This window comes from Leptonotus elevatus, chromosome 8 (assembly GCF_054856555.1).
Source record: "Leptonotus elevatus isolate MCC_2025b chromosome 8, RoL_Lele_1.0, whole genome shotgun sequence".
Taxonomy (NCBI): Eukaryota; Metazoa; Chordata; class Actinopteri; order Syngnathiformes; family Syngnathidae; genus Leptonotus; species Leptonotus elevatus.
The window spans coordinates 22033146-22044223 of NC_141246.1; the positions used below are offsets into that span (position 1 = coordinate 22033146).

Here is an 11078-nt window from a genome sequence, read left to right on the forward strand (position 1 = left end):
ATGCATATTTTCTATTCTGTACAGGGTGGTCTGGAATTGGAAGCTATCCCAGCTGACTTTGGGTGAAAGATGGACTACACCTGGACTGGTTGCAAGTCAATCAGGAGACATGTTCAGACTATTCTGATGCAAATTCCTGCCATCACTAAACGGGGACTGAACCAAGGCTCCTTGCACCAAATAAAGTCAGGCAAGTGTTCCACTACACTGCATCTTATTTGATGCATGACAATATTTTTGGTTTGTAGGCTTTCTTTCATCAGCACCGTGAATACACACACTCTCCCTCCTACACACATAGAGTATACACACACTTTCATTCAAGTCCACCAGCCCCCTTGCACCCGTAACTGTCCCCTCCCCCTAGCTGTCCACCCTCCATGTTGACCCCCCCGCTGACACTGCTGGTGGTGTCAGGGTCTGATCTTGATGACATCATGCATCACAATGAGTCGACTGCCACCGCCGGCTCGACTGTCCATTGTCACCCTCACAGTGAATGTCCTTGTTTGCAGGGAGGGCAGGGTTGGTGTGGCACGTTCCTTCTATAAATGATGCAAGAGGGCAAGAGTGCTACTGCAAAGCATGGGCCTTTTTTTTTCGGGTGATGGGTGGGGGTTGTTATCTGAACGTATTGGACATTGAGCTGATTGGAAGGCTCGTTTCTCCTCTGACAATTCTCTGATCCTCCCTGATCAAAAAACAAGAAATCTGTGTTTGATGTCTAGATGTGATAGATACTGTGATATTAATTGTTTCACAGCGTTAATCATACTTGTGTCTGTGCGTCTGCGAACAGATGTGTTATGCATGGGTAACTATAAAACCGGAGTTGTAGGCTCTATGTTAACATGTAATGATTTATTGCCCCCACATCCAGTAAGTTTAAGAATCTGTGCCTCAAAAGCAATACAATGTTTTGTTGTCACTCTATGTTGTAAGTCCATATTCATGTGTGAAAATCCATGAAGTGGAAGTCAACCTTACACATTTATTGACAATTACTGTATATGCTATATGTGACCTCACTAGTCTAAACATGACATTTTGATTAATATTACATTTGTGGAATAAGAGTTATGAAGCAAAATCCAGCCGTTTTTTATCGATCCCATTTTGCCACTTGCTGTCAACTGAAGATGACATCACAGTTGCTCAGGGCTCAGGCTATTTTCTGTTTTCTGAAGCTGTGCTGTGATTGGTTGTTACTTAAGACCTGAGCAACATTTTGCTGCTTAACTCATGTTCCATTAACACAATATTAAACAGAATAACATATTTATACTAGTGGGGCGGCATAGAACATATGATTGTCAAAAACAAAAAAAATTGGGATTGACAATGACTTCCCCTTTAAGTGATTTTCCATTTTAGAACATGCACATACTGCACACTGTTATATTTTAATGTGTTTGGTGCAAGTTTATTATAGTTAAAGAACGCTAAAGAGTTAACTCAAACTAAAATTGGAAAAACATTTTTCGTTAAAAAATAAATAAAAAATGAGTGTGCTTTAAAAAAAAAAATTAAACATGTTTGTTGTAAATTAATTATAGGAAAAAAATCCTTTGGATGTGTTAATTTTGTGCATGAAATTTCGTGGTGTATTAAACAATTATATATATATATATATATTAGTGCGTGGACTCTGGACCATCATCAGCACTCGAGATTCTTGTTTACATCAACACCGAGTGCCGAATAAACTCAAATCGCTGTACTTTTCCCAAAAACTCAAAGTCCATATGAACATTCCAATTTGATCAAAATGGTAAATGGAGAGCTTTTTAATAGCACGTTGTCTTTATGCGTTTTGTAAGACATATGCACTTATCTCATTCAAAACATAATGAGTTGTTGAAACTTACACTGACACAGCATGCCAACCCCACGTAAATATCAAAATAACTTCCTTTAAGCACCAGGTCCTAAGCCGTCTACTCTGGCAGATGGGAGAAACAAAGATGTTTATTGGTCCCATTTTAAATCCATCTGCATTGTGTGACGCTCAAGCAGCAAACACACATTCCTTCCCTCATGTCCACTTCTGCATCCCCCGCATATATGCGGCTCTTATTGGAGCATGCTATCACATAACCGAGTAAACCGAGCGGGCACTGTGTCGTTCTGCTGAGGATCTGTATGGAGATGCAGATTTGATCTTCCGGCAGGACTTGGCCCCTGCCATTACCGCCAGTAGCACCAAAACCTGGTTTGAATCCCATGCCTTCGCAGTGCTTGAATGGCCAACCAACTCGTCCTACCGAGAGCCCATTGAGAATCTATCGTGTATTATTAAGAAGAAAATCAGGGTCACCAGACCCAAAAACAAAGAAGAGCTAACAGCAAGCATCAAGGAAATCTGGGCTTCCATAACTCCCAGGCAGTGGCTCATCGAGGCAGTGATAAGGGAAAAGGGATTCCCAACCGAGTAGTGAAGGTTGACATATCGTTTTGATATCATATTTTGATTTATTTGGTGTGATTCTAATTTCTTTCTTTGTTTTCCAGAAAACACTACAAAATACATGGTGATTTCTTTACAGTATTTATATTTTTTGAATTCCTGTTTTCGTGGGTTTTACGAGCTGGAAGCCTAAAAATAAACAATTGAATACTTTAAATTGTCGGGCATGAATTTATTATCTCTAGATTTAACCATTTGAATGGAATTATGGAAATTAATCAACTTTTCCATGATATTCTTTTTTCTTTTCTTTTTTTAGGTGTACGTTTGAACAAGCTCACCACAATGGCAGTTCCATGCTTCTGTAACAAGGCAATATATGAACATTTGTCTTCATAACACTGTGGGGAATAAAGTAATTTTTTTACAAGCAACAAAAGTTGTATGCTCCACTTTCTAATCTGTTTCTGTCCAAATTGTGAAAACATCACATGAATAATTCCCAAGTAACTGCTTTAAAAATGGCCAGTTACGACAAATTCTTTGTTTTGTTTAGTTCTTAATGTAGCGATGGGATTCAGCTTCTGTTTAGGGCAGGGGCTGATATTTTCTGGTGGTTTACAGGGTCTTAGCCACCCATGCCCCACCTCAATAACTACAAAGTATTTGCCTTGTACTAGAACACTGTTCAGCAGTTTTGAAGAAAAAAAAGTTCTGTATGTGGCCCTCGGAGGAAAAAGTTCTGACACTCCTGCTGTAGTCTGTAACTAGTCAATCTTGTTAAATTACACCTCAGAAAGCCATTTGATTAGTGTGGATCAAGTGAAACCGAATTTGGCTAGTCCTGGTTTTATTTAAACTTTGTGCAGGAAATGGGCCTAAATGTTTTGTTTTGCTGTTTTTATTGTCATCACTACAAAGATTGTAATGAAACTTAATTATTGTGATTGTAGTTTGTTGTCATGTACAAAATATGTGGTGTAGTATAGTATAGTAACATTACATAGCATAACATATGTTCACACTGCAGGTCTTGATGCTTAATTCCGATTTTTTGGTGGAATCCGATTTTTTTTTAGTAAGCGTTCACATTACCTATTAATTGCGACCTCTGTCTGCTGTGTGAACGTTACGCGTCCCCAAAGTGGCCTGCATGTGCAGAAGAAGATACAATTTTACTCGCACGTTTTGTCTGCGGAAGTAAATACGCATGGTCCAGCGTGTCAGGACCACGGACGTTTATAAGTCCGTCGTCGGGGCTCATATTTTTACCATCCTAGGAAGAGGTAGAAATAATATTTTGTAAAAATGAGGCGAGCCTGTTCAAGCTCCTCATCTCACGGAGACCTCTCCTTCCGCATACATACATATTCAGACTGACATAAAAAAAAAAGAGTCAGATACAGGTCGCATTTGGGCAAAAAAATCCGATCTGGGTCGTATTTGCCTGCAGTGTGAACGTAGCCATATAGAAGTTGACCAAAATAAATGATAAAACATGTATGATCGTACTATGCAGGTCTTGTCTTGGCAATTGCGCAGCGCTGCAATGCTCAATATATAAGACATACTTATGGATGAGCCGATCAGTGATTGTTTACTGGAATTTCACAGCGATCCACATCTGGAAAGGATTTTGATTGTGTTATGAAAGCTCCAGCTGCTGAGCTGAAAGCTGAAAAGAACAGCAGCAGATTAGAAGTTGAAGTTTTACTCTTTAAGTCAGGAAAACTGGAGGAGAGCCTCAAGATGCTAAACCTGTAAGCATCTGGCTACAATATGACTTCCACATAACTCTTCATAACCTTGAAGTTTCTTTTGTGGTTATTTTTTTTCGTACAACTGTCAATGAAATATTGAAGTGTGATGAATTGGTGCAGAAGGTTTGGTTTGCATGTTTGCTTCGCAGTTCTGAGGTTTGCAGTTTGGATCTCAGCTCGGGTCTCCTAGTGTGGAATTTGCACCCCGTGCTTGTGTGTGCGTTCTCTCTGGTAATCTGGTTTCCTCCTAAATTCCAAAAACTTGCATGTTGGGTTAACTAAAAGTGAATTTGAATGTAAGTGGTTGTCTGGGATTAGCTGGTGACCAGTCCAGAGTGTCTTCCGGTCCCCTGGGATAGACTCTAGTTCACCCGCAGCCCTAATGAGGACAAGCGGCATAGAAAATGGATGGACAGATGGATAAACATGATCGCAGTGACAGATGTTTCATCATGTGTTATATTTTTAGTTGTCAAGTTTAAAACCATTGAAGAACAATTTCTAATAGGTGTCAGAAAAGCAAAGCCTCCCATCAAAAAACAAGGACAAACTTTGCTGGCTTACATACCATATGGAGAACTGTTCCAATTTCTTTTCCTTTAAAACAAACGCGAGGTGTTTCAAGTCAAACCTTTTATAGCATACACACTTGCGGTTTGGGCTCTTGTGTGACGACGCAAACTTTGACTTTTTGATATCTCTGTCAGTGCCGTCTGACAAGTTTCACTGTCACTTGCTTTTTCTTCTTCTTCTCTGTTCATCACCAAGTACATTTTCTAACCCCATCGATTGATTAGCATACACCCAGCCCCTGCCGTCATGGCAAAACCTTCATTTGAATCTTCAGTAGGTTCCCCGTGTCTTTCAACCAGCAGCTGTCATCCACATCAACACAAGATACATTCCTAGCGAGACATCCACGCAGGCACGCTCTTAACTCGATATATATATTTAGAAAGAAAAGTCTCCTCGTTCAAGAGACAAAGCGCGTTGAAAGTTGTCAATACACAGTGCCTTATCATTGGCAAAATAACTTTGAAACTAGCACATGCAGAAACGATGAAAAGATTGTTTTGTTCCACTTTGAGCTTAAAAGGGGAGGAAAAAACTAAATTATTCTAAAGAGGGCAGAAGCGTTTAAGGGGCTTGGTTTTTGATCTTCCTGTCCGTCAACAGAAACGCGGCGCACCTTCTGATATTTCTGAACGTTAGGTGTCCTCAAAGTGTCTCAACGTCTCTTTGTTATAGCTGAGTGTGTCGATTAAAGGCAAGAATATCATTTATTCATTTTGCCATTGAGTAAAGGAAAGAAAAAAATCAAGAGCTTAGTGTTCATTTTCGTCAAACTCTTGTACTGCAATGATGAAGTCAGCTTTCTTTTGAAATATGCTTCAACAAGGTAAAAGGATGTGGCATGAACATTTTTGCTCTGCAAATCTCAAGACCCTATTTGAGTATCTTTGAGATTACAAGGTATTTCAAATTCTATCAAACCTTTATCAATATAAATTAATTATTTGTTTTATGCATAGTGTAAGATGACACTATTTGAAGCTGGTGCATGAATATTAGACGTTAGAGCTGATTGGTTATATCGGCCAATATTTTGTATGTTGCGTGTGATCGGCCATAATATCATAATTCACCAATCTAATCATTGACACCATTGATCATATCTGTGAGTTACGACGTCACAGCATGGACAGTGTTTCCCCACATATACATTTATCTGTGGTGGGCAGCCACAAATGAATATTGTTGCTACCTGTCAATATGTAACCGTTTTTTGGGGCTGCAAAAGTATTAACTTTCTTTTGCTGCACAGAGATTGTGTCGCTATGCTCCTTGTGTAGTCCCTATGTATGTCTGCTAATCCATGCCTGTACCATTTACCTTTCTGGTATGATAGTACCTCCACCCTCCCCAAATACATTTTAGAGAGCAATTATGTCAGCTCCATTGCATTGTCCACAATTATACCATTTGGTCTACATTGATGTATGTTTGTGAAACAAATATAGATATGTGCAAGTGTTAAGTCACATGTCCTCCAAGTCCCACCACTCTATACAAATAATACTGCCATGCAGCTGGGGCTCATAAATCCACAGGTTCATCACTGAACTCATTTTGAAAAGGTTCCATCTAAAATATTTACAGTAGTAATTGTATGTGTTGCTGTTTTGAGAGCAGCTACGTTGAGCCTCATTCACTAACAAATGCGTAGGAATGTTTGTACTCTCCACACAAGTTGGGCATATATGCAAAATCACCGTCGGATAAGATTCACGACATATGCTTACCAGCCCGCTTTGTGCACGTTAATAAATCAGAATTCATTCTAAATAAAAGCATGCGTTCCCGCAGCGCCCTAATTTGCATGACCCATGCCCATTTGCCCCCAAAAAGGGCATCCTTTTGACATTCAGCACAGAAAAGTGACATTTGCATTGAAGAAATGCGCGGATCGGACCATAAGCAAGCCAGTGGCGACGTGCCATCTTTGTGACGGTCATGTGTAGGGCCGCTGGATCGGTAGGAAAACTGAAGCCCTGAATTCATGCAAGCGGCTCAATGGATTTCTAGGTTCAGCGTACTGGCGCGGCTGCACTGCTCTTGAGTAACAGCCATCGACGGTGGATACAGAGAGATACAGTCAAGCACATATAAGTATTTGAACGTAACGAGGCTAAACGTGACAAGTGTCCTTTTAATATTTATTCAGGTAATTAGTCAACTCATTAGCAAATAATTGATTTAAGTTAGTACTGTTAAAATTTTTATTAGTATTTGTGACTGTAGTTCCAAGTACGTTGTGTGCATTGGGTAAATAATGTGTTTTTTGATGGAGGGTTTTTAGAAGCAGATCTGTCATTATTTGTGCACGCATGGTCTGTGGATGTTCGAAATATGTTTGCAGAATACGCACAAGTTCAAGTACGGAGATATTGATGAATTACACATTTTACTGTATGAGGCCCATTGTGAGTAAAACTCTGCTCGTTTGTTAACAAATAAACGTTTCATATTCAAATTACACTCACTGTTTTTTGGGACAAAATTGTTGGTAACCCTCTGGTCATGAAATATAATAATAATAATAATAATAATAATAATAATAATTTGAGTGAAAAAGGGATATGTTCAACCCAGCTTTGTCCTATAATTAGTGTGTCCTCTTCATTACCCGAGGGCTACCAACAACATCCAATGTCCATGTGCGTACAATACATTTTTCAGATATGGCACCTCAATCTGTAAATCTGTCCATTCCTACTATTTCACTTTTCTTTTTAAACTTTCTTTTTGTCTACCCTGTTGTGAAATGTTTCTTTGTAGTTGAAAAGTTATTTTCAAGCCCCAACTTTCTGCTGTTTTCACTTTTCAACTGGCAAGAAGAATATCTGTGGGACAAAGTATTGAAGGAACAGCTTTTGACAAGACTTCTGAAGGCCCAGGAGCTCGTCCTGGCGCTCCCTTTTTGCAGTTTTCCCATAACTGGCTTTCTCGTGTGGCTGCTAAAAAAAAAGGGAAAAAAAGACCATATCAAATGCAAACTAAGAAGTCACTAGCTTTCAAGATACATCAGTGAGGCCCTGGCGGAGCTGCTGCTTGGCATGTTATTTTATTTTATTTTTTCTTTCTTTTGAAAAATAAGAAATTGGTGCATTCTCACTTGTGTTATCAGAGCAGTTGACAGCAAAGTCATGTTCAGTATATGAAGATGGTTCATACATGAACCATAGAATTTTAAAATTAGGATAAAATTACACTGTCCAATTCCAATTTCATTCCTTAAAGTAAATTTTATCTATCTATCTATCTATCTATCTATCTATCTATCTATCTATCTATCTATCTATCTATCTATCTATCTATCACTTAAAGTCATTGTCAACCCCATTTTTCTTTTTCTTTTTTGACAATAATATTTTCTATGCCGCTCCAATAGTCTAAATATGTTATTCTGTTTGATATTGCATTAGTGGAACATGAGTTGAGCAGCAAAATGTTGATCAGATCTCAAGTAACAACTAATCACAGCACAGCTTCAGAAAAGGTGAGATTTGATTGATCGTTGCCTAAGCCCTGAGCAACTGTGATGTCATCTTCAGTCGACAGCAAGCGGCAAAATGCCCGCCCCCTGAGATGGATGAAAATGGCTGGACTTTGCTTAATAACTCTTATTCCACAAATGTAATAATAATCAAAATGTCATGTTTAGACTAGTGAGGTCACATATAGCATATTATTGTCAAGAAATGCTTAAGGTTAACTTTCACTTTGTGGATTTTCACACATGATAATGCACTTACAACATAGAGTGACAACAAAACAAATTTGCTTTTGAGGCACAAATTCTCGACCTTACTTACTTACTTACTTACTTACGTGCGTGTGTGTGTAAATAGACACTCATAAAACAACCACAGAAACAACATGGATGAGTGCTACTATAAATCATACAATTCAGCTGGCCTTGAGTGAATTCCCTTCACCCCTCAAAGCCCCCTACCGAACCAACCGACAGCCAACCCATTCTTGTACGTATATGATGTATGGGCTGCCACGGCTCAACAACATAGCACAACGCCACGAATGCTGGCGGCCACTAGATGGGTAGCTGCTGCTGCTTGCAGATGTGCATGAAGTGAAAATTTGTCAATTCGGGTACAGTGCCTTGTGATTTTGGCACATCCAACAGGAGATGATGATTTGGTGTCCCAGTGTGCCCAGCTTTTAACTGCTCCCTGCTCACCTCAAAGTGGTGTTTATGGAGCTGTAGCTCATGGAATAGGCCTAAACTCACCCCAGAACCTGCCGTGCCATTAGAATTGAATTAACCCATAACCTCATTTTTTTCTATTGCTCATCTCCTCCTTTCTTCTCCTCGTCCTTATTATAAGCGTCGGGGCTTTCCCTTGAAACGATGTAGAATACATATTGCCGCGCTGCGGTCTACTTTAGTCCAGACCAGCGGAAAAAGGCACTAGCCTACTTTTCTGTTGGATCAATTCACAACCAGTGCCAAATAAGGGCATGATTGTGCCGTGCCCCAGTTGTCTCTGCCGCGTCATGCGTCCGGCTCCACGGTGAGGCTACGAAACCTAATGCAGTGTGTAAGACTGGAGGGCTTGTGATTTAACACGTTCAAGAATCACTTTGTGGGGTGGCATTGAACAGTGAAGCCTGAAATAGCCGAAACTAGACCACTGCGCAAGTAATCACTCAGGGCCTCTCTAAGTCATCATGTTTATCCATTGTAAATTGTGAAAAGGAATGCTTTAACAATTTGTGCCATACATATTTTAAGGCTTTGAACATTGGATGGCACCCACACAACCACAGCCTCTTGCCCTCCCTTTTAGACTGAAATATCATTCAAATTCCAAAATTACTTAAAAAAGCAATCTTTTTTTAGGCTTCCTGAAGAATGTCTTAGAAATGCTTCCCAAGTTGCTTCCATGAATGGAGCTGCGACTATTGCCGCCACTAACTTTTGAATGTTTTAGGGATTTCAGTGACAATGCATTTTTGCAATTACACCACACACTTCATATATATATATATATATATATATGTATATATATATATATATATATACATATATACATATATACATATATGTATATATGTATATATATACATATATATATATATGTATATATATATATGTATACATATATGTATATATATATATATAGAGAGATATATATATACATATATCTATATATATATATGTATATATATATATATATATATATATGTATATATATATATATATACGTATATATATGTATATATATATGTATATATATGTATATATATATATATATATATATATGTATATATATATATATATATGTATATATATGTATATATATATATATATATATATATATATATATATATATATATATATGTATATATATATATATATATATATATATATATATATATATATATATATATATGTATATATATATATATATATGTATATATGTATATATATATGCCGTTTTACTGCAAGCCAAAGCCACTGGCGCTCTGCTGTAAGCGAGCCAAAAGTACGACTATGTGTTACACTTATGAGCTATTTTCTGGAGTTGCTGAATAAAATACACCTCACATCTAAAGATCACCAAAGATTACTTCACAAGGGTCACTCCAACTGACAAGACATTTGACTGCAGCGTTCTCTGCTTTCAGAGGGGCAGTTAAGAACATAAAACTATATAAATGGCATCACACCTGATTTATATTGATGAGTAACTACTTTTGACAGAAGGAAAAATAATGCAACAAAATAATCTCTCAATCTCTGGGTTTACTATTTATTGTTGTGCTTGCATAAAATTCTAAGCTAATGATAATATGACACCCAAATTCCAAACATAAATATTTTCAGTTCAAATGTATCTTTTAACAGCACAATACTAATGTACGAACTTGGGAGAGTTCAGTCGCCAATGTTTAATGTGTTATGCCTGGAATAACTAATGATTAAGAGGCTACTTCTTGGATCATGCAGAATTAATTATTTAAAAACAGTTTGCCAGCTATAAACAAGATATTTTTATTCACTTTTGCTAACATATTGGCCTTGGTGGAGGACAGGAAACCTAAAACTGAAAGCTATTTTTATCAAATATGTGATATTTTGCTCAAATATTTGATATGTTGTTCCATAAAATAAGAAAATCTAGGAACCCACCTTGTTTGTGATATTTGTTATGTCACCGTTTTAATGAACTTTTATTGATACATACATCCATACGATTTTTGTATCACTTACCCTCTTTAGGGTTGCTGGTGAGCTGCAGTCCATCCCAGCTGACTTTCGGCAATTATAATATATAATATATATGTTTCCATGTCCATGTTCATCAGCCAATCGTGGGGCACAGATA

General features: G+C 37.9%; 1 protein-coding gene across 3 annotated transcripts in view; it reads left to right on the plus strand.

Annotated features, from left to right (window-relative positions):
• Positions 1 to 1000, plus strand: part of LOC147170208 (uncharacterized) — a 62510-nt gene extending 61510 nt beyond the window's left edge. For all 3 annotated transcript variants that reach the window (XM_086083498.1, XM_086083499.1, XM_086083500.1), the window contains one exon: positions 25 to 1000. The gene's annotated coding sequence lies outside the window, so the exon portion shown is untranslated. The remainder of the gene's footprint in view (positions 1 to 24) is intronic.
• The last annotated feature ends 10078 nt before the right edge of the window (positions 1001 to 11078 follow it).